Genomic DNA, 23888 nt, shown 5'->3' on the forward strand with positions numbered 1-23888 from the left:
AGTTTGCTATTTTATTTTATTTTATTTTAGAATCACAGCCGGATGAGCTCAGTCCTAGAACGTTTTTTTTGCCTAAATATATTCCAAGAACTGTTAACAACTCTCCTATTATTACCCGACCTTATTTTCTAATGTCTAGCAACTATTTCTGTGTTATTAACTGCTCCATTTCAAATGTAAGATACTAAACAAACCGTGGAATTAAAAATCCACCACTTTCTGCTAAGAAAGACAGGATTAATGGGACCGTTATTTCAAAATTGGATTTGAAAACACATCAAATTGCACAGCAAACTTGTCTGTGTGAAATCCGAACTAGGCCTGAGGAATAGAAACAAACTGCTTCACACTCACAACGAAGCCATCACATACGGGCCTGCTCCTGAGCAACTGGTAACAACAGTAACACCGGGATAATTATGGCCAAAGGACCAATTTCAGCTAAGTTCTGTGCATTTTACCTAACTCCCAAGTAAACATTTAACAAGGTGCGCCTCGGTTATTTTCTCTAGCTAATGGTAAATGGGAGAGGCAAACAGTATTCTGCAGGTGCCACTGGCGATCTCTGTCACAGACGACAGGGCGAGGACCTCGTGGTGAGCACTCAGAAATACCGTCCGATTATCCTGCCCCGTCCCCTACCCTGGATCGACGCCCAGTCCGTGCCTCGCAGCTCCCCAGCAGCCAGGCGGGAGGCGACCGGGGGACCTCTGGCGCCGGGGCCGATCCCGACCCGCTCCGGGTCAGCCCGGCCGCGCCCCGTCATCTCGCCTCACCTCGATCCGCCCCCGAGAGGACCCCCGGCCCTCACCCTCGGCCGCCGCCACCCGCGCCCTCCCGCCGTCCCCTTCCCGCTGTCACTCGCGGCTCCGCCCGCCCCCTGTGCCGGCCCCTCCTCCGGCGCCCGGTGGAGGAGCCGCCGTTTCCGGAGTACACAGAGCGGGGCTGGCCGTGCGGCGGGGGCTGTGGCGGACAGGTGAGCGAGCACCGCGGCCGTGCCCCGCTCTCCCCGCACCTCCTTCTCCTGGCGCGGCTCCGCGCCCGGGCCCGTCTCCATTGCTGCCCGCGGGCCGGGAGCAGCCCTTCAACGCGGCCGGCGGGGCCCTGGCGGTGCGGGGCACTGAGCTGGCGTGGACGGGCGGCGTTCCGGACAGCCCGGCGGGCCCCGGCGAGGAGCCCCGGGGGAGCGCGGCTCCGGGGGAGAGCGGCGGCGGCGGCTGCGGCGTCCCGGGGCGCGGCCCGGGGAACCGTCGCCGCACACCATAGCAGCGCGGGGCCGGCCCTGCGGCGGCGGGGCAGCCGGGGCACGGCTCGGGGCGGCGGCGAGGCTGTGAACGGTTCCCCTCCCCGGCCCCTTCCCGCCGCCGCGACCCCAGTGCTGGCAGCCCGGCGGGGACTGCGCCTGCGGGAATTCCTGCGCACCTTCCTGCGAAATAGTGACCGCCGCCCGGGGCTCCGGCCTGCCGTAGCCCGGCACGGAGACCCCGCCGTGGGGCCGGCCTCCCCTCGGAGCCGTGCTGCCCGGGCCCTGCCCCACGGACCGGGCTCACGGGCGGTCCCGGTGGGCCGTAGCGTTGGGCTCGGGGCGGTGGGTTTGTGACGGCCCCCTGCCGGGCAGCGCTGTCTGTGCCGCCGGTCGCGGCGGTGGGAGCTCGTGGCCCTTCGCCTCAAGGGCTCCGTCTTGCTGTTTGGGGTTGTATTTAGCGTGCTGTGCGCGCGTTGCGGGCAGAAGAGAAGAGCTCTCTTTTTGGGCTGTACCTTATGGCTTTACTTACAGACCTGTGCTTCTCGGTGCTTGAAATGGGGCCTGCAGTGGCAGGAAGGAGTTGGTGCTGACGCACGTGTCAAGTGGATGTTACTTCAGGAGTCTGAAATACTTTGAAAGATCTCATGTTGTTGTAAGGTTATAAACCCAGGGTAGGGTATAAATCAGCCATTACGTGGGGACAGATGTCAGGGTGCTGTGGTGAAGAGGTCTCCGTCTGTCGCGTGGTGTTGAGGAGCTGCTGGGCTGTCAGTCAGTGGCGGTGGGGGCACACAGCTGCCAGAAGCAGAGGTCTGGTTCCCAAAATGGCTCTGTGCCTCGTGTCCCCAGTGTGGCTGCTGGCAAGCTCCAATCCAGAGCGCTGGGGCAGAGGTCAGAGTGTGGGGTTTGAGGGTGCTGTTGCTCCTACGCTCAGCTCAGTGCTGGCTCACAAAGCATGAGGTGCCCCAGCTGCTGCTGCTGCTGCTGGCTGGTGGTGGGTGGCTGAAGCCCTCAGGGCACATGGTTTGTATCATGGAGCTCCTGGCCTTGCAAGGGCTGTGATACACTGCTCGTGGGATTGTGAGCTCCAGCTGATCACAGTGTGCATGCAGGTGCTATTTGTGTACCAACGTGATTTTGCACTTGGCTGGAGACCTTTGCTAAGCAACACTTCTACAGAAAATAAGATGGACGCTTCTACTGTGAGTAATCCCTGTTCTTCCCAATTTAGGGATTGCACAGTTTTCTTCTTTTGGGCTTCTGGACAGACTTTCTGAGTACTGTATTTGTGGCTGTGACAAAGCTGTGTTTCAGGCCAACATACAGGTTTCTGGGCTTCGTGTAACCTTGGGTGTGAGCTGTTTCTTCATGTGTGTCTTGTGCTGCTGCTCCTTAGATCAGCGTAAGGCATAAATCCTTCTGTTAGCACTTTTCATTCTGATTCAGGAGTTACTCAGAGGTGTTAGGAAACGAGAAATACTGCATACAGGGAATATTTTCCAGATGAAAGCCTCTTCTGAGACTCTGGAACTTGGTCAACAGTTGGTTCTTCATACTGAATAATATGGAAATATTTGCTAAAAGTCTTTAAAGTCCAGGTTTCTCCCACTTAACCATCCGCTTGTGTTTGACCACTTTCTTTTTTCTGCTGCCTCAATCCTGAGAGATTCTTTTCTCTTAACTTCTTCCCATGATCTGTTATTTTTTGTGAACTTTTCTTCCTCAGCATAGAAATTACAGCCAATTTTTCTTTACAGCAAAACGATTGTATTTTTGTTGTCTCGCAAGGCATAAGTAAGCTTCCTTTTGTGTCTTGAATGGAGTCTAGTTTTAAGTGCTGTTGCTTGCCTCCTGTTACCCAGAATGGGATTGCATGAGGAGAAACTGTGCTGCTTTTGTTTATATAGTAGTGCTGTAATAGCAAAAGACTTGCTCTTGGTACAGTGAATGCTGGTACACCAGAGATCCTGCTAATGATAGTGATTAATAGGTGCTGCTCAAAATAGCTATCACTGTTGATATGACTAATTGTACCGTATAAAAAGAACTCCTTTATTCCCAGTAATCTCAGGGTGTTTCTACAGTTCGAGAGAAATGTTTGATGTGTGCAGAGAGATAAATGAACAGTGAAATGCAGAACTTACACTGAAATGTAGCAGTTCTTCAGGAGCTTGCTGCTGCTCTGCAAAACCACTTGGGGCTGAAAAGGAAGAATATTTTCTTGTGGTTACTGTCAGTAGATAGAATATTATTACTGGAATTGGATGTTGGCCAGAACAACACCCTACATGTTTTGAACAATGCCAGGGTATTGTTAGCGGCTATAGAAGGGGTTTTATATCATACATGAAAGATGACATTTCCAGCAGCATGGGTAACCTCATCACAAGAACAGTGTGTTGGGGCTGGCTCACAGCGCGGCTGATAGTGCTGGGCTCAATAAAATCTACGTTCTATCACACCAGTCCTCTTTGAGCCTGGTGATATGTCTCATTAGTGTTTCCTAACCTTTGCTGGCCTTTGGGTAACATCAGTTAACATTAAGTAATGTGCAGCAGGCAGCATTGTGCTCTCCAGGCAGCGTTGTATTCTGGGATGCGTTTGAATTTTGTGCATCTTGTAGCTGGGGGCAACTCTGGAATCGTATTTGCAGACTCAAGATCTAAACCACAGAAGGTGCTGTTGATAGCTGTAGAATGTGAAGTTCATCCTGGTAGGATGAAAGAACAGTTCAAAAGCTAAGTCGACATTGTTAAGGACGTGTTCCAAAGTCACTGAGGAGAAGCTGGTGGTAGTGTTTTGTTGTGCCTCTTCGGCTTTCTATGGGATTCTTGTCCTCTGTTGTTGATGTACTTAAAAGATAATTCTGACTCCAAAGAAACTAAGGTGTGTGAGGAAGAATAGGAGGCGTTGGCTTTACTCGTACAGCTTTGTGGGTTACCTGTTGAATTTGTCTGATTTGATCCTAGTCTTCTGGCATTCTGTGATTACGTTGTTTGGTTGTAAAAGGTTTTAAATTTTCTCTCGTCTTAACAATGTTTCCATCTTTTGAAGAAAATAGCACTGGTGCTAATGAAGTGTGTTTCAAGAGAAAATTTTGAGAACTTTGTTCATCTTCAAATACCAATCTTGTATTTGCGATCTTGTATTTGCTGTAATTGCAAGTTAGTGTATTGGTTGCTTAGGAAAAATCTGGGGAGGTGACTCTGTGTGGTTCTGTTATGATCACAGATCACTGTCCGGCCAACTTCCAGGGGCCTGGGCTAGAGTGGCATGAGAAACATGGGTGCGAGGGCAAAGCAGCAGAACAGAGGTCCCAGAAATATGCTGGCTGAGTTTTGAAGAATAGAAGAGGGATGAAAAGGGAAAGACAAAAGCACTCTACGTCTGGGGAATCCTGAGCTGTATGAGTGAAGGCCGGCAAGGATGTATTTGAGGTGGGAGTAACTGAGGCTTACGTGAGGCTTTCAGGAGTGTTGAAGAGTCTTTATACACTTTCCAGCTGTAGTGTTGCATACCACTGGCAGTGCCTTGGCTTCAGGCTAAATGATAATGTACAATTGGCACAAGCACATGGTACAACTTTCAATTGAAACAATGAAGTGGGGTGTTCTGGGCCATTTCTTTGAAGAAGTATTTTCATAAAGGAAATATATACTCTCCCTTCTAAGGAAAGCGCTTCTAGGAGAACGTGATAGTGCTAGGATATATGCATCTATTTATTTCAGTATTGTCTAAAAAACACAACTTTGAAAAGTTTTTGTGAAAAGTAGCTGGTCCCCATTTAAAAAAAAAAAAGAATTTAGCTTATGTGCTCTTACTGATAGGAGCACATCAAAGGAAATGATAACTTAGGGAATATTTTTACAATGCTCCTTAAACTAAAACTGATATGCAGTTATGTTTTTAGTGAAATTTTCTCCTTGAGATGACTGTATTTTCTATTAAGGCTAGCTAGAATTTCATTGTCCTACAGAGTGGCTGCATTCCTTCTTTGTGGTCTTTCCTTTCTTGTTTTTCTAGTAATTTTCAAATGGATAGTTTTTGGGTTTTTTTTTTGCAACTATGACACTTTATGATGTTCTGTGTAGTCATCGTTCAGTGGGGTACTTGTCAGGAGCTAGCGTTTGCTGGTAAGCATTCTGTAAAACAGCATTGTGAAAGAAATTATTTGGAAAACTTTGACAGGAAAATTCCTATGCTGCCTTATCAGTCAGCCCATCTCAGGCTCGGATATTATATCGTGTTCCTTCCAGACTTGTGTGTTGGTTAGGAAGTCACAGTGGAACATGTTAAGTGGTTGTTTAATAACAGCATTGAAGGTGTGATTCTTGTTTAGTTGCATGCTCAAAGTTGACATTTACGTGGAAGTCTGATTGCACAAAATTCCTCATAGGCTCTGTACAGCATATGCTGGTGCAATCTGGGGATGGAACAAACCTCCTTTCAGGCTATGTTTTGGGAACTTTTTAAAGCGTGTTGTGGAGGAAAGCAGAGGAGAAGAGCAGGAAGACAGGAATGTTAGAGACCTTTTCTCCTCTTCTCTGAAGATGTCCCTAGCTTTTGTTACTGTAGGAGAACAATCAGGCAGTGAAATTTGTCTTTAATTCTTAATTCCTTCAGGAACAGTGTTTTTAGTTTCACAAGTAGATTTCCTCAGTGTGATAACTCGGGTGTGTTTGTGTCTTGGTGCTACTAAAAATTCTTCTGGATTTACTGGGATAAAATAATACTCTTTCAAGCAGGTCTACGTGCTCTGTCTGTTACCAAAATATTCAGAGCAGTATTCTAGGTGGGTTTTTTTTGTTTATGAAACTGAACTTCTTGCTCTACTGTACAGATTACAGAGCTTGGCTGATTGTGCTGTAGAACAGTTCAAGTCCAAGCATAAGAGCTTCCTCAAGGAAAGATAAAGCACCTGAATGTCTACAGCTCACATTCCAGAAAAATCTTGAGATCTTTTAAGTGTTTCTTCCAAAGATTACAAGTACAAGCCAGTATTTTTAAAAGTTCCTTCAAAATATTTGAATCTGGCAGTCTCATCCTGGAGATGCTAGACATTCCTTTGATGTGGCCCAGCCGTAGACCACAAATGCTGAAAACAAATGAAAGCTGTGGTGACCAGAAAGGACAGACACAGAAACAACTCGTGCTGCTGTTGAAAGACTTCGCTTCTCTCTGCATCCTCCAAGCTTGTGACAAAGGCTGAAGATTGCAGGGGAAAGATCAGTATCGATGAATGTAATTCTATGCCAGACTCCCAAAGAATTGAGGAACATGATCTTTCTGTTAGGTATTTCAAAATCTTTCTTAGAATGCTATTTGCAAGTCATGCACCAGACAGTATTATGCAGAGGGAGGAAGAGGATGGCTAAAAATTTCATTATTCTGGTTTTTTGGTTGCAACTCACCAAGTATGAAATGGAGTTTTCATCCCCAAATGCTCAGATGAGGCCATGCATGTCAAATAAATGTAAAGATGAATGCAGGTTTTCATGTTCTGTTAAAGACACCTGTGTCAATTGAAGGATCCTGAGGACAGGAATGGGTTTTTATTTATTTATAGATTTGGACAGAAGAATAGTTGTGCTGCCTGGTGTCGAATGGTCTGCAGTTCTTTGTCTGAGCAGGCGTTGAAGGCCCTGTGGTATAGAACAGGGTTAACTAAAACTGTCCGAGTATGTTGTATAGAATCCAACCTCATCAGTGCATGCTTTATAGCCCTGGAAAGAGCTGTATTTAGCCTCTTAGCAAAGATACAGTTAGATATTTGTGTTTGTTTGGAGAAGTGACACAGTTTGCAAATATCTGCAAAACAAGATAATAAGTTCTATGTTTTTTCCAATGTGAGATGACTGTTTACAAAGAGATGATGTTGCTGAGAGCTTTAATGTGTCACCAAAAAAATTGATCTAAAGCTAAATATGCATGGATCGTTCAGAAAAGCTAAAAACTTTTTCTTCTTGGCCTTTTTTTTTTTTTAAAGAAATAGGGTGAAAAAAAAATCATTGTTAGTGATAAGAATTTTACCTTGCAGAGTTTAGTTCTGAGCAGTACAAGCGAAATCTTCAAGATTCCCAGGTTGCTGCTGTTGCTGGCAGGAAGGCAGAGGTTTACACAGGTACTCAGACATTCTTTACCTCCAGAGAGCAAATTGACGTGCTGTGCTAGCTCGCAGTGGAGTACAAATAAACTGCACTGGGCAGCAGCCATTTGATACACAGGTTATAATACAAACAAAGTTAAAGTTTTGATAGTATTATAACTTGCACTTCTGTTTTAGTTACTTCTGAAGAGAAGCTGAAGTTTTTATATAGAAGAGCAGGGCTATGTTAACTAAAAATAAAATTTCCAAGAATAATGCAAGTGTAAGTGGACTTTTAATTCTAAGGGTTATTTTTCTTAAGAGACTTCTGTGCTAATAAAAATTGCATGAGGTGCTGGGAGGATGTGCCAATTATTAGAACAAAGCACTGAAAAAAGAGCATGTTTGCCTTTACTGGGAATGTGCTTGGTTCTATATTAAACGTAGAAAGAATCCTTGCTGAGAGAGCTTCTAGTTTTTCTGCATATCTTGTGCTGCTTTCAGGAAGGGAATGGAAACATTTTCTCAAAAGCAATCCGATTAGGTTAATAAACCTTTTCTTTGTCTAAATGCTGCAATAAATTCCAGGGTAACAGATTGTGATGTCAGATTCGGCACTTTGACCTCATTTCAGGTCCAAAGAAGAGTGAATAACTTGTGTCCAACTTTATAGTGTTACAAAATAACTTAGTGATAAGTGAGCTTTATATTTGTTGTAAAAACTTGACCATGAATTTAACATGGCTTTGTCGATAGTTTATTGTTTTCAAGTGTATCCTGCAGATCCATGTTGTCAGCACTAATTTAAATGTTATTTCTTCTATAAATATTTATTCTTGCAACTGAAATAGTAGTGTGGGTCATGGGACTGATATGATGTAGTTTGGATGTCTTTGGTCAAGTGCACTTCTTGCTTTATCCACATGGAAAAGTGATGCATCTGACCCGTGTTATTTTGAAGTTATCTGTTGCTTGGTTTTGTGGTTAGAAAAGATCCTTGTCTGGTTAAGTGAAATCTATTGCTCTGCAGATGTTGCTGGACACGAAATCTTTGAAAACCACTAATGATACATGTTTTGTTTTTATATAGGAATGTTAAATTTTTGTGGTGCTGGGTTGGTATGATAGAGTAAATCCGTAGTTGGTGCACGAGGTTAAGTGAAAATGTTTTTTGGAAGAGTGCAATCTTCCTTTGAAGACAAAACAGGAAAAAGGTTTTCCATTTTACTTTTTGGAACAGTTAGCTTTTATGAAGTTTGTTTAGAATTGTCTGATACTGGCTGGCAAAAAAAAAACAAAAACCAACCCAAACTGTAAAGATGCAGCTTCTTTTCAAAAATATCTTCGTGCTTCAGGGAAGCAATATTTTACCTCTTCTTTGCATGTCCTATTTGATATATTCTGATCTGGAGCGCGAGTTACTTATCTCTGCAGGAAGGTGTGCTGTACTGTGATGCAGTTGCTCGGTGTGATGAGAGGTAAATTGTTTGAATGTGGAGGGTCTTGGATGCTATACCTATGCTAAATATATTTCTCTGAAAGGAATCCTAATATGAGCAATGTTAAACAGGTATAGTTTTAAGCCGTGGAAACAGTTAATGATTATTGTGCTCAGTAATATGTAAAAACCTGATTGTGCCTTAAAGCATTGTTGACTTAGTGAACTTCCTATCCTCTACAGAGCTGTCTCTAAAGGTTTGTGTTGTCAAGGTGTGGTAGTTTGTTTTTTTCCTCTTGCATCACACCATCGACCAACGACAAACGATTCATTAGCTTTGTTTACCTTATGCTGTCGTAGGCAGATAGCATTTCCCCAGCAGACAGTGTTGAGGGACAGTAATCCATCTGAAGTAGTCCAAACCTGGCGATGTCAGAAGATCTGCTTAATATGTTCTGAAAAAAGCAGAGAATAGTAATAGTAGAAGTCCTCAGAGGGCAAATATTTTACTGGTTGACATAAATATACCATTTTGTCCTCAAACACAGGATGTCCTTTTTCCTTTACAACTAACTGTTGTCTTTCAGCTTTGATTGGGCACTCTATATCTTTTAGGTAAGAAACAGAATTTTAAGTAGTAATGCAACTGAAATGTTTGTTTTGTAATTTATGTAAAGGGGAATAATTGTTTTATTGTTTTCACTTGATAAGTTTGGTTTTTTTTATTTGTCTAAAAGTGGCATTTACATTCTGCTATATGTAAGATACTGCCTCATCTGACTGGTGGTAAGCTGTAGGCTGTGTGGCAGGCCCTTATGGCTTACTCATGTTTATACTGGGATGCCTGTCCTGCTGCTGCTTCTGTTAAAGGTTTTGGTTTCTTGTTAAGTGCCTTCATATTGGAGACAAGCAATAAGAAGCATATCAAAGTAACTATTCATAGTCAGTGTTTAATGTAGTCTTGTAATTATCAAATAATTAGGGGGAAAACTTCACATTCACCTATGAATAACGAGCTTAATTATGACATAAATCACATTATTGTAGGGGTTGCAAGGGGCCACTAGAGATCATGGAGTCCAACCCCCCTGCAAAGCAGGCCCCCTACACCAGGTTGCACAGGTAGCCATCCAGGCAGGTCTTGAGCATCTCCAGAGAAGGAGAATCCAAAACCTTCCTGGGCAGCCTGTGCCTGTGCTCTTCACCATGAAGAAGTTCCTTTGCATATTGGTGCAGATCTTCCTATGCTCCAGCTTATGGCCCTTTCCCCTTGTCTTGTCCCTACAGACTGCTGAAAAGAGGTTGGCCATGTCCCTTTGACTCCCACCCTTAAGATATTTATAAACATTAATAAGATCACCTCTGAGTGTTCTTTTCCCAAGGCTGAACAGACCCAGGTCACTCAGCCTTTCCTCACAGGGGAGATGCTCCACACACTGTATCATCTCTGCAGCCCTCTGCTGGACTCTCACCAGGAGATCCCTGTCTTTTTTGTACTGGGCAGTCCAGAACTGGACACAGTATTCCAGGTGAGGGCTGACCAGGGCAGAGCAGAGGGGAGGATCACCTCCCTTGACCTGCTGGCCATGCTCCTTTTAATGCACGGAAGGATCCCAGTGGCCTTCTTGGCCACCAGGGCACACTGCTGGCTCATGGCCAGACTGTTGTCCACCAGGACCCATCCTGTACTGATGCTTGTGGTTATTCCTTCCCAGCTGTAAGACTCTACAGTTGCTTTTGTTAGACCTCATCTGGTTTTTGCTGCCCAGCTCTTTGTTCTGTCTCGGTCTTGCTGAATGGCAGCACAGCCTTCTGGTAGCTATGGCTTAAGATACCATCATTTTTACTGAAGTGGCATGTTGTAGAAATCGAGGTGCCACAAGACTCCTTGACTGGCATTCTTTCTTCAGTAGTTGTTGGAACTTAGCAGTAGAGTTTGCTTAACATTAAAGCAATGTTTATAATTATGAAGTACTACTTCTGACCAATTAAAAACCCACTGTCTTGTCCAAAATATGGACAATGAAATGTCTACATTTCAGCTTCAGGGGCAGATACCCTGACAGAGTAATCTGAAAGATACGGAAAAGAATCAGTAGATGAAGTTTTTGTTCCAGACAGAACAATATGTTAGCTGTAAGGGGATATACAAATGCATTTTGTAATTGGCTGCACTGTTTAATATGATTTGTTGGTATGCGTGTAAGAACTCCAAATGCCTTTGACTGCCTTGCTAACAGCATTTGAGACACCATAAATAGTTTAATCTAATTTTGATCATCATATTCATGTGATGCAAAGAAAACTACTGGTTCCACTGCCAAGCCCACACTAATTTCATTTTCTTATGCTGCTGAATCCAGTCACTTTACTTTTTTTTCTCCTGTGCTTTTTTCATTTTGTATTTTTACCTGTTTTACACTTGAATTCAAGTTGAAAATGCTCTTGTTTGTATGTGTCATATTGTATGTAAGTGGTATGGATTGTAAGTAGAAAAAGGCAGAGAGAAATATTCCGTATTGGAAATACGTAAGACTCCCATTGTTCTAAACTCTGTTGTGAGTGCTAGCGTCTGTGTAGTTGAAGCACTGCTTAAACTCTCCTACTGCATGAGTGATAGGTGGTGTATAAAATAGTGCTTTGATGGCAGTTAGTCTCATTTATGACTTTAGTATAGATTAGTCCTATTAAAGTAGTTGGTAAATGCAGGATGTGGCACCGTCTGCTCCAACCATGTAATGTTATGAAAAAAAAGAAAGGTGGTTTTTTATTTCTGAAATAAACATTTTGAGAAAATTGTGAAATATGAATGTAATGAATACTATTAGTTCTAAGAGGAAAATATTTTTTGTGACTAAAACTAAACGTAATTACTTTGGTGAGTTAAAGAATGCATCTCTAATACTGTGCTTTATAAGTTTGCTGGGGTGAATCTAAAAGTAGGAAAAATAAATTGAAAATAGGGCTGATCCTATGCACTTGTGAGGAGAAAGTAAGTTATATTTTTAATGTGCAAAGCTAGCAGATAACTGCAGACTTGATGATAAGTAGATAAGAGGTAACAGAGCTTTTTGGGAAAAGATGGAAAAGTTCTATCTAGCACATCTGTGTTTGTTCATTATACTGATCTTTGGGAGATTCCTGTAGTCACGTGTTGCAGGCTTATGCAGAATATAGAAGTGTTATTGCCTAGCAGAGTAACTCTAGGCATAGAGCAAGATCCTTACGGAGGGCCTTGGAAGGAAGGAGTAGCAGTAATAACACAATGTTGTGTTATTTTGGTCTTCCTCCCTACGCTTTGGAGTCAGGAGTGCATAGGAGTCCTTCCCACTGAAGCGCGTTAGCTTTGTGTTTGTGCAGTAACAGTTCGTACTTCCTACTGCCATCAGAAACTCTGGGTCAGGGTACAGACAAATTCAGTTTTCTGTCAGCTTGTGAAAAGGGGAAAATATTAAAGGAATCATATTACTTGTACATGGAGAACATAGTTAAAAGAAAAATAATGAAAACACGAGCCTTGCTTACATCTTAGGTCTAGCCAGCTAATTGTTCTACCTGGGACTATTACTGTGTTGCTAATCTTAAAGGAAGTATAAGGTGAACATTTTGCTCAAGTAATAATTCCACTCGTCTTCTCTTGGGATATCTGTGGAAAGAGTCATCATTTTATCTCTAAATTCTATTGCAGGTTAGACAGAAAGGAGAGGTCCTTTAGCAATGGAAGAACTTGGGCAGAAGTGACTGCGCTAGCAGATTGCCCTTTTTCTTCTGCTGAAAGCACATCTCCCTGTGTAAGGAAAAGAAGGTAAACTATTGAAATGTGTTGAAAGGAAAATGTATTTTGGGATAGGGGAAAAAAAGCCAGGATATGTACAAGGTCAGATTTAGGAACTGTAAGCAGCAGATTCCATGGATGTAGTTGGAAATACCTACCAGCTTCTGACAGAATGGGCAAAGTTAAATAACTCATCAGTTTTTAGATAGCAAATTAAAGAAAGAGAAGAAAATGTTGGGAGATAAATGCTTTTTTTAAAACTTAACAGAGTCACTCATTAAGCTTGGAGTAGAAGCAGTTTTGAAAAAGTGAGGACCTTTTTAGTACTGTCCTCACTGAGGACTTTACAGAAACAATTCTAATTCTCATGCTCACAGCAGACACAGTGGGGAAACATGATTTTTTCACATGATATTTACATCTGACAGACAGTGCTATATTAGTTCTTTAATTATTACTGTGGACTCCATAAAATATATCAATGCTTAATGAACTATTTTGAAATAGTTCCTTAGATTGTCGAGCAGTAGTGGCTTGATGCTCTTTTTCCGTTTGAATAACAGCATCCTTTTTGCAAACATATTGGTAAATAGTTTCCTAATGCTATGATAAATTTTTGTGGCTATCATTCATTCACATGAGAATCATAGTGATGTTTTTTGAGGAGTTTCTTGCTGTCATTTTGGGATGGAGGGAAAAAAGCTTTCAAACATTGAACCTTAACACTTGCTGAAATTACCATCCAAAATATGTTTTTTCCACACTTTTTTTCTTTTTTTTCTGAGGAAAAGGCTGTTTTGAAGTTTATGTTGACAGTGTCTTTTTATTTTTAGTTCAGTTTTTTATTCCCCAAGTAGCCACCTAAGAAGGCATTTCACATTGGGCTGCTTCTGATTGCTCTGCTCCTATTCTCCGGCTAACTTCTGCTTTGTGGTATAAACAGATGTGCTAAGTATGTGGATGAGATAAGACTTCAGTATTTGTGTATTTATTGTTTTCCAGTCCAATTCAAAATTTAGCTCTGCTGCCTTAAGAAGTTCTTGCACATGTTTTTCTCTAGTCTAATTTATGTTCACTTATCTGCTTTTATTCTTAATTGCTGGAGGCTGAACTCCCACTTGTGGTATTCAGTTTCTGTGGAACTACCAATAAATTCAAAGGATGCCCTGCTGAGAATAGGATAGAAGCTGAAGGAGTGGGAGAGAGAAAGTAGCACAAACTAATAGTACTTATTAGAATGTCTGTGGAGACTAATGGAAAATAAACTGTATTTATTGTACAACACATTGATGGCATATATAAATTTAACAAAGCCTGTTGTAGCACTTCATGTCTTAGTCCAAAAATTATTCCTCTTTTCTTTATTTTACTTGTTTAGTAAAGTTATCCCTGCAGTTGATTACGTCTAGACTGTAATTCAGAGAACAATTTTTGAGCCACGACGGGCAGTTTCTTTGCTTTTACCATTTTAGGTTGTCTAATTTTCTGATTAATGAAAGGAAAGCAGTGACTGTATAGTTGGCCTTCTTTTGAAAGACTTGCTACTAGCTTGATACAAACGTTCTGGTATGTGGTAAGTTGGAATTTTACTCTTTTCTCCTCCACTTTTCCTGTGTATTCACTAACGCAAAGTGACCAGATCTGTCCTTCACTACAGAATAAGCACGGCCAGCTGAGCAGTGATAGACACTGCTGATGCCTTCTGAGGAGACGTGTTTTCTAGGACTGAAATAGGTATTTTTAGGATAGGTGGAAGAATGTTAGCGTGTTGCTGATGAAAATGCAGACGTGTTCTTGTAACTGTGCAGCTCTGCAGAGGGCATGGCTGTGTCAGCCTACAGTCTCCTGACCAGGGATGCATCCTGAAAACTTCGTGTTTTTCAGCACTTTGGAGATGGAAAAATATTTTTTCATTCTTCAGGGAATTGATCTGCGTGAAAGTGCTTCTCTGGGAGAATTTGTGCATGGTGGAACATTTCTCCCTAGCAACTGTTCAAATTAATATTAATTCACACAAATATGAAAAGGGATTACTGATAGTGCTAGCTAATTAGAAGTATAAATTTTGACCAAGTCATTGTGACCTAGATGGACATCCAATACATTAGGCCATTTTTATTTTAGTGTATTTTGTAGAAAACGTAAACTGCAAATGTTGTTATTGTTTAAAAAATAAAAACTTCAAGCAGAATTAGTACATAAATAGTGGTAGGTGAGGAGACTTCCTTTGTAATGGGACCCTGTGATTTTAAAGACATTAGCTTAATGTCTGCAAATACTAAGTATCTGTAATTGCTGAAGGTTTATGATTCGCTTTGCAGACTGCCCTGAAATGTAGTGCTTTTATATTTTAAAGTCTTTATCTAAACCTCCCAACAAATAAAGTTTCATTGCAGTGGAGTATTGGCAGCAGCAGTGAAAACTTCTTTTTTCAGAGGCTTGTAAATCTGTAATACAGAAATACTGTGTGTTTCTAATGCTCTTACAAGTAATGTAAAATTGTCCTCAACAAGAAGCATATGGTTATAAATTCTGGTGTAGTCTGTGCACTATCGTAACTATAGGAAGCAGTGTCTACAACACTGAATATTTAATTTAAAAAAATTGGGATAAGGGTCGTGAATTGTATGCTAGAAATAGAAAATAAGATTAGAGGTTATGTTTCAGGCATGGAGCCGTCTCTGGGGGGGGGAACAGAACAAGGTTACTTCAAGGTTTGGAGCCTGCTAGGGGGTGGGGAGAAGGGAGGAAATCCAGCAGAGGCTAAAAATGGTGCCTGGGGGGGATGTAATATATTTAGTGAAATTTGCCAAGCGTCTCCTGGGCACCTAGAGTTATGGATGGTAGCCTTTCATGTACCATCGCTTGTCCCTGCCCAATAGCCATGGGCAGTGCTTGGTACTGCTGAGGTGGTTCTGCCTGGGCTGCTGGCACACCCTCTACATGAACAGACCCAGTGGCAAAAAGGTTGCTTTTTCTAAATGTGCACTTGGGAAATGTGGTTGAAAGGGGTCTGGTGGGATCACTGGGAGATGCATCAGCTCATCATGAAACGTTGCTTAAGCATATTTGGCATCTTTGCCACGTGTCACCACTGGCAGAGTGGTACTGTGTTGCAATTTCTGCAGCAGAAAGGCCTTTGCCACCACGAGGTGTTTGGAGGGAGTGTCATTTGGCTTAAAGCGCCTCAGCGCCTCCCGTTTTGTGTTCGTGGTTATTTTTAAACAAGTGATGCATCAGCAGGTACTGGGTACATTTTAAATGCGTCTTTCCAGTCTTCATTTGTGAATAGAAGTCAGCTCTGTTTATGAATGTTGAAATACAAAGGCTTAGATAATGAGGTGTGAAGTTAGGGTCTTCCAGGGATCTGTGTGTGTGGTATCTTGGGCTGATGGCACTAGGTGCTTCAGAGGGAAAAAGACATTCGAGTTTTCATAAAGATCTGCCAAATTTCAGCTTTGCTTGTAGATGCGTTTCTCTGGTTTCTAGTCAGTAGATCGCATCATGTTTATTTCTTTTATGGGTTAAAACATTACATTTATGTCTTCTCCAAGACGTATTATACCAGTGTAAGTATCTCTTTGTGTCCTCTGCTGGGAGAGAAATTTCTTGCACAACTCATAGCAGAAGTTCTGGCACATAATAAATAACCTGGTGACAAATCAGATGGATGAGAGCTGAGCTGTTTACATAAAACTGTCAGTACTTTCAGGACAAAATGAGATGGTCTGTCTGTGCATTATATGTTATAAATTAGGTCAGATGATTATTTCCCAATTGATAATTTTATTGGAAAATGTGGAGAGTTCCTTGGGGAATATTTTCTAACAACCTTTTTTTTTTGTTTTTTTTTTTAAAGAAAAAATCACTTGACATCAAGCCACATCAGTATTTATCTGAACATCAGCTTGACTGCTGTGTGCCTTTCCATGCTGTGTACTTAATGTAGTAGCTTAAAGCTGGAAGTTGGCAGAGCTGTGTGTGCTGCTGAGACGTGCCGGTGGAATTCCTTGTATGCATCTGTTAGCAAACTGCTGTTTTGTTATTTACGTTCCTTAGTAGGATCTACACTGATTAGAGAACGTGAGATTTATTTTCCAAATGTGAAAATTGATTTTTATTAAACAAAGTCGGTAAGCTTCATTATTAAAATATCAACTTTTTAGAAGAAGCAGAATAGTAGCTTGCTAATGTATTGACATCTTCTGCTTTTTAATATGAAGAAGACAGTTTTAATCAAGCTAGTCTTCTTGGGAACATATAAATGTAAAACCAGAACATTTAGGTCTGAGAAACCAGAAGTTTCTGTCAGCTTTGCTGGTGTAAGGAGTGGATGGAGGCCAAAGTCTGCTCTATCAGCCATGAGCTATCAGTCTGCAGTTTTCTGAATTTTAAGTTGATCTGTGGCCCATTTTGACACTTATATTGTGTAGGTAGAAGGCAACAAATGATTCCATGGACTCAAATAGAGAGCAGGATCACTGAAGCAGTTAATAGATGACACTAAATGCAGGAGTCTGATGTAAGCTGTTGCCATTGTAGTAAAAATGGAGTGGTACCTGCTGGAGCACGCTGGCTTGCTTCAGAAGGGCAAGAGGAGAATTCTTTCATCTGTTTGTTAATGGGACTTACAGGAAATTGAGTGACCGAACGTTTTTACCCAGGCAGAACTAGGTAAGCACTGAGTTTTGTGTGTGCTTCTGGGGAAAAGATTACAATTGGCAAGGCATTGCTATGATTTTCCCTTTTGATTTTCATAGAAATATAAAAACTGGAGGGTACTACTACATTTGATCTTTATAACTAATCATGTTTTGACCCGTGACTGCACAGTATGAGTTAGTGCTATTTTAAGTCTCATCTATATTTAATTAAGACTTATAAATTCTGCTCTTAATGAGGAGGGAAATAACTGTGCTGAAGACATAAGCAGCTCTTTTGATTAGAAAAAGTGAAGAAAGGTTATGAAGTATGCATGTTGCCATTTCCAGTTTTTAATCTTCAGGAACTCAAATTACTTGTCACTACTGTTCGTTCATCAGCTACAGAAATTACTTCTACATAATTTAATGTATAATAATGTAGATTTTTTGGAAGCAAAGCATTTTGACAGTTTCAAAAAGTCTTCTGTCACAAAGATTAGTTCAAGAAGGATTTTGGAATCAAGGTTAAAACTGTTCATCTTCTAAAACTTATGAAACTGTGATTTGCAGTGGTGTTGTATGATGCATTTGTAGCATTACGTACATGTGGATGTTTGGTTTTGTTGTAGGAGAGACTACTGTGCACACTGGATTGTCCTGGTTTATTCATATCCTGTGACTGTGAATCAGATATTGCTGTCTATATACAGACTGAATTGCCAGCCAACTTTGGGCCCAAATATGGTAAACATAATTATGTTCATTTGCTATAAAAATACATTCTCCTTAGTTTAACATTTTCCATGATTACAGTTTTCTGATAATTCCATAATTTTCAACATGAGAGGGATATGAAAGGCCTAATTATCATGTCCTTCTCTTCTGTATAGAATAGTTTGTTATCCTGGGCAAAACTCCAGCTGCACACTGATGAATCTGCTGCTACTCAAACACAGTAAGCCTATAAACCATTTGGAAAGTCAGAACACAGGAGCAGTAGCGCAGAGAATTGAATCTCTGCATTAGCAAGATGACAAAAAAGCTCATGGTTGGAACTGTCAGGAGACAGTAAGTGCATGTGCTGATGTCAGTTTTTCTCATATGATGTACTCCTGTTTTCTATTTCTGGAGATGAAATTCATATTTCAGAGTGCTTAATGCTTCTCGAGTAGGAGACTTTCAGTGAATGAGTTGAGTGAGGGGGAAGGAAAATATTCAAACAGTTAAAGCCTCTAATGCGTGCTGAAGAGAATAAATACAAGTAAATATTGAATTAATTGTAAGTATCAGTCACATGGAAATAGAATGGCAATACAGTTACTAAATATGAAAAAGTGAATAGTTTGCATGTGGAAATATTGCTAATAGTAGCCGTTTCATTTGCATAAGTAGACAAAGATTAGTATACTTAATGCAAGTAAGAAAACATGTTTTCAGGGCTTTTAATTCTTTTTTTTCTCCATGTAGTCTAGTATTGAGAGTGTTGCAGATGTATACTGTGGTAGGCGCTGAGAATTTAGGAGCAGCATTGTAATTTGGGAAAGGAAAGATGGTCGATGTTGAGTTACTCCAAATGTTTTGAAACATGTCATCATCCTTGCTATAAACAGGCAGAAAATCTCAAAGGCTTCTCAGGATTTTTTTAACATAGTCTGTCTCATGCTTCTAGTACTCAAAAATGTTTTCTTCACAGAAGATCTTTAACTGTAGTGATGTTTATAATTTTCATTGCCTTCAAACATTACTTTTGTCTAACAGTACCAAAATCTTTGGGTACTGAAGTGACTTTGAGTTTTAGTTTTCTTTCTGATGTTGCTAAAACAGCCTAGGAATGTAGTTTAGGAATATTTATTTCAGTGAAGAAGACAAAATTCAAAGTATGCATGTGCTAGTAAGTGCAGGAACTGTGCATTTGCACGGCATAGTTTCTGTGTTGTCTGGAAGCCTTGTCTAGAAGTTAACAGAAGTATTTTTTCATTCATTAATTTCTCAATGAGCTGTTCCAGAGAGCAGCTGTAAATAGGATGTCATTGCTATGTGCTGCTCCTGATAATCCCTAAGTTGTAGTGATTAAAGAGGTTAAAAAAAAAAAAAGGCTGCATGGATACTTCACAATGGATCTAACTCAGCCTTATGTAACTCTGTGGTGGTTCTAAATGGATACCCACCCAGGGAAAGGCAGGAACAGGATAAGCTTGGGGGCTGCGGGTGCTTAAAACTGTCTTCAGTGATTTGTTGCATGGTTAGGGCACCCTGAGCCTGTGGTTGGTCCTGTTACTAAGCCAAAGGGACCCCTGTGGAAGAAGGAAGGATATGGAGAACAGCATGGCACGTTAAATTTGAAATGAGGGTAAAAAGTGAATGTTATAGGGACGTAGCAATGTTTTCTGGCTTTCCCAGTGTCCCGTTCCTTCCTCATCCCCCACCCCCAAGCTCCTTTGCTGATTTCGCTCCTTATTCTTTAGACTCTTAAATTCAGCATCAGTCTGGCATTTTAACAAAAATAGTTGTAACACAAAGATCAGGTGGAGCCCATCACTTCCCTTGTGAAGCTGCAAATGTTTTTCCCACATTTGCGTTGATAAGTTTATCCATAATGAATCTCGTCTCTTATTTTAGTCCCTCAGTCCTGTGAAGTTATGCTATCCTTTGTGTATATATATATAGTAATGTATGTGGTATGTCATGCTTAAACACTGTAGTATTTGACTTGGGCTCTTACTCCCACTTGTCTTTTCAAGTCTTGTTTAAGATATGATTTGTTTGGGGGTAATGAAAACTTCCTCAGAAGAGCCTGACTTTGAAAGAAGAGACTTTCAATTATTTCTGTAAGCACTTTGCCAAAGGGGAGGAATCATTCCCATTTCCATGGATGCTGAAGCTTTTCGTGAAGTATTTGAGACCATGAACAAATCATTTTCAACAAGTAGGAATTAAGGCTCTACATTGAGCCTCCTCGAGTTCTTCATCTGCACTGACTCAGCAGTAACTAGGCTTTTCAAAGTAATTTGCAAAAAGCAAATTGTTGAAGAAATTTAAGCAGGGGAAAAAATTAGGAAACTTTTGCATGTATTTTACAGTGCATACTAAAAGCTTCTTGTCGCATTTGATGATTCTGAAAAATACATCTGGTGCTTATTTATACCAGAAAACTGTAGTTCATGATTTAATAAGCTACTTGAGTATGTGAGAGATACCACTAATTTTACTGGAATTAATCATGTGCTGTAGTAAACTGCTGAAGTAAGCTCAAAGATTAAACTGCTTCCAGGTTGGAAGTGTGCACTGTGAGACTGTAACATTGTCTGTGTGTTTTGTTGTTGCTGTTTGCTGTGCTTCCAGTGAAAGCTGGTCTTCTGCAGAGACATGGGAAGCCTTGGTTTTGTACTTAGAGAACTGAGGAACAGTTATTGTTTTCTCGACACTTGTTTTTGTTGTTACTTTTTACCTAAGAAATACACGTGGCTTCTGCTGCACTTTAAGAAGTCTTTTAAGTGCATCTCTGAACATACGATGTACTGTGTGGATTTGGAAGGAAAGACCTTTGCAAAGGGCAGGGGTTTGTTACCTGAAATGGCTGTAACTGGGCCATGACATACAAGCCTCCCTGACTGATACTGCTGTTCCATACATGTTTTAATTTAATATTTTCTCTAGTTTGTTCTTTTCCCACCTTCCCTTCAGTGGGAATGGAAATCTGTGGCTGAAAAACCTCATTTAAGGAAGTAGATGTTAACTGATTCTCAGGCTTTTCTAGAAACTGCTTTCCACCTTTTCCTTGAAACTGTGGCCTTCAGTACTTTGTCTGCAAGTGTCTGCTATCTCTGAAAGCAAGCTATGTCTTCCCAATCAGTCCTGGAGGTAGTGATGAGAATCAAAGAACTTTGTAGACGCGATATTCTGAGAGGCAGAGCTGTGTCCCTTTTATGGAAAGCTTACAATGTTTATGCTTGCTCTCACTGTGGTCCCATGAATCTTTGTTCATCTTAGCATGTTACACAGTTCTGAGAGAGCAATAGTGAATGCTTGTGGCTGTTTAGTGCACCCTTTTGGGACTCAAAGACAGGTCTTGAGTCTCTGGCTGCAAATCGCATTGCACAGTAATTTCTCATGCTTTCAGCAAATGCTTTAAGCTAACATATCAGGAATGGACATTATCTTCCTTCTCTTCACACACAGTTTTCTTTCAGAAGAGAACTGGTTCTGTTCTTAAACCAGATAAGCACCTACTGCCAAGGGAGGATTGAAACAGTGATCCTGATCTGACACAGGCATCTATTTTTGACATTCAGGGAGGTACTCAAGTCTGAAAGAAGGTTTGGTATAACACATTCCTTTCACTAGCTTTTCCTTTTGCTGTCATACCTTACTGCTGAGATTTCAGGTAGTGCCATTCTGTGTTAGAAGTTTTACTTAAAACAAAGCGTGAGAAGCTGCCTGACATAGTTCTGAGGCTATGCCTTGGAAAAATGCATTCAGTATACTGACTGCTAAATTTGGTTTAGAAGATTACATACCTTGCATGTGTATTTTATAGGGAGTGCAGCTAGATAGTTTGTGACTACGAATCCTTTCCTGAAGGGTTAAGCACTTGCAAGTGAAGTGCTGAGTAGTGAAGTTTTTCAGTCCTTACCTAGTTCTGAAAATGTGGTGTTTTTCAATGTTGTTCAGTCCTGTCTGTCATAAAAACCACTCCAAAATAAAGTCTTTAGTGATTTGTTCCGTTGGGTGCAAGAAGTGCAGTTATTTTTGTTGTTGGTTGTCATTTAGGACATGCAGCACAGTTGTGCTTCAGGAGTATTTTTCAGTACAAGTACAAAAACCACAAGTTGGCACAAATAAGTTAATAGTGTTATTTTAAGGAGTGTCATTTTGGAGGGGAAAAAAGGCCTAGACAGAACATAACAAATAAGTTCATTGACTGACTATAAATATTACATACTTCATCAGTGAAATTTGTCTTTGACATGCTAATAAATGTAGTTGCTGAAGCCTCTCACTTAGATGTATTAAAATCTGTGCTTCTATCTGTAATTGTTTTACCACTGAATGAGAAAATCATTTTCTGATATTAACAAATTGGTCTGTTTAGACTGATATACAACTCAATAGAAGGCTCAGTCTGAGCCTAGTTAAACTAAAGGTAACTATCGATTCCCTGCAGATTGTGTCTTGTGAGTTGTGGTCTGCAGCTGGTGGGAGGGAAGGCACTGAGCAGTTTTAGTGCTGTCTGTTGACATCCAGCCAGCCCTGGAATAGCCAGGAGAGTGGACTACAGTGTCTGGGGAGACAGTGTTAGGAAGGGTAGATGTTGGAAGGGGGATGTTTCCAGCAGGAGCTTTGTGGGTTTGCTAAGGATTGGCTTGCCTACTTCTTGTTTTTTTTTTTTTGTTTTTTTTTTTCCTCCAACGTTTCTGGGCAAGCAGCCAACAAGGAATCCCAACAAGCAATTCATGAGCTAGCAAGAACTAAAATGATATTGGTAAAATAAGCTATTTCTGTCTCTCTTCACCTTTCTTTGCCCTCCTCAAATGGAGATTTTCAAATGCAAGAGGTGTGTGGATATTCCAGTGTTTGCAGCCCACACTGTTAGAAAGGCTCTCAGCCCAGGTTTCTCCTTCTGGCTTTGTAGACTAAGTACAGGCACCTGTACTTAGCAGCTGGGTTTTAGTGGTGTGTGATGCCTGCTGGGATGCCAGGCCATGGGCACAAGCGTCCTCTCCCAAGACTGTTTCCTCAGCCAAGAAATAATAGGCTATAAGCAGTAACCAGAGAGATTTCAGTTGCAGTGTGAGCTGCTGATGCACAAATCTGTGTTGTTTAGGTAAGGTCTTCAGTTCTGAGCCTGCTGCTGGTGAGAATGTTGGAAGACTGTCTTATGGAAATAGCACGTGGGCTTTCCTTACTACTCTGCTTCCGGTTTGCTATTTAGATGCCTAAGATGATTTCAGATTATTTTTGATGGTTACCACATCTGGACTTTGGGTAGCCTGGCCAGGAATAGGATCCACTATACACATTACCAGAAGCAGAATTGAAAGGTGGAATAACTTCCTTAGTAGTCGAGTTAACTTTTAGATTTGCACAGATTTGTATAACTGAAATTGAGAGGGACTTGGTGTGCTGTCACAGGAGGCCTGTGACTTGGTAGCTTACTGACCTTTTGGCCTTGCAGTAGACTTTGTTTGTTCAGCCCTTTTCCTGCTATGTCATCTGGCTGCTTGGGTTGTTTCTTTTGGAGTAACCTTTTTGGGGAATGTTAATTGCACTTAGTTATTTTTGTATTTGATTGTTTTACATGAATGGTGCTCATGGAGATAAGCTCATCCTGAGTTTTGGGGTGTGTGTCATGTTAAAGGTGTAATACTTCAGTGTTACTTGTAGTCTGAGCTTTTTTTTTTTTTTTTGAGAGTATTTCAGACCATCTTACTGGTATGTATGTTATTTGTGTATATATTACCTGTTCACTGAAATAGCAATAAATAATGTGACAATTAACATTCTCCATACAAAGCTATACAGTAATACTTTGTTTCATAAAGGCCACCTTTGCTAGCAGTTCTTAAAATTGAGATTAGAGCCCACTGTAAAACATGATTAATATCTCAACAATTCTGCCTTTTTTCCTGTTCTGTCCCTCATGTCACTGGGAAGAGGGGAGTGAGTGAAGGGCTGTGTGGTGCTGAGCTGCTGCTGGGTTA

General features: G+C 41.2%; 1 protein-coding gene across 1 annotated transcript in view; it reads left to right on the forward strand.

Moving 5' to 3' along the window:
• Positions 1 to 907: 907 nt before the first annotated feature.
• GARRE1 (granule associated Rac and RHOG effector 1) overlaps positions 908 to 23888 on the forward strand; it is a 49858-nt gene continuing 26877 nt past the window's right edge. Inside the window, exon 1 of the mRNA XM_065733152.1 lies at positions 908 to 976. The gene's annotated coding sequence lies outside the window, so the exon portion shown is untranslated. The remainder of the gene's footprint in view (positions 977 to 23888) is intronic.

Source organism: Cyrtonyx montezumae, unplaced genomic scaffold (genome assembly GCF_038088225.1).
Source record: "Cyrtonyx montezumae isolate F1298 unplaced genomic scaffold, pur_monq_1.0 scaffold_17, whole genome shotgun sequence".
NCBI lineage: Eukaryota > Metazoa > Chordata > Aves > Galliformes > Odontophoridae > Cyrtonyx > Cyrtonyx montezumae.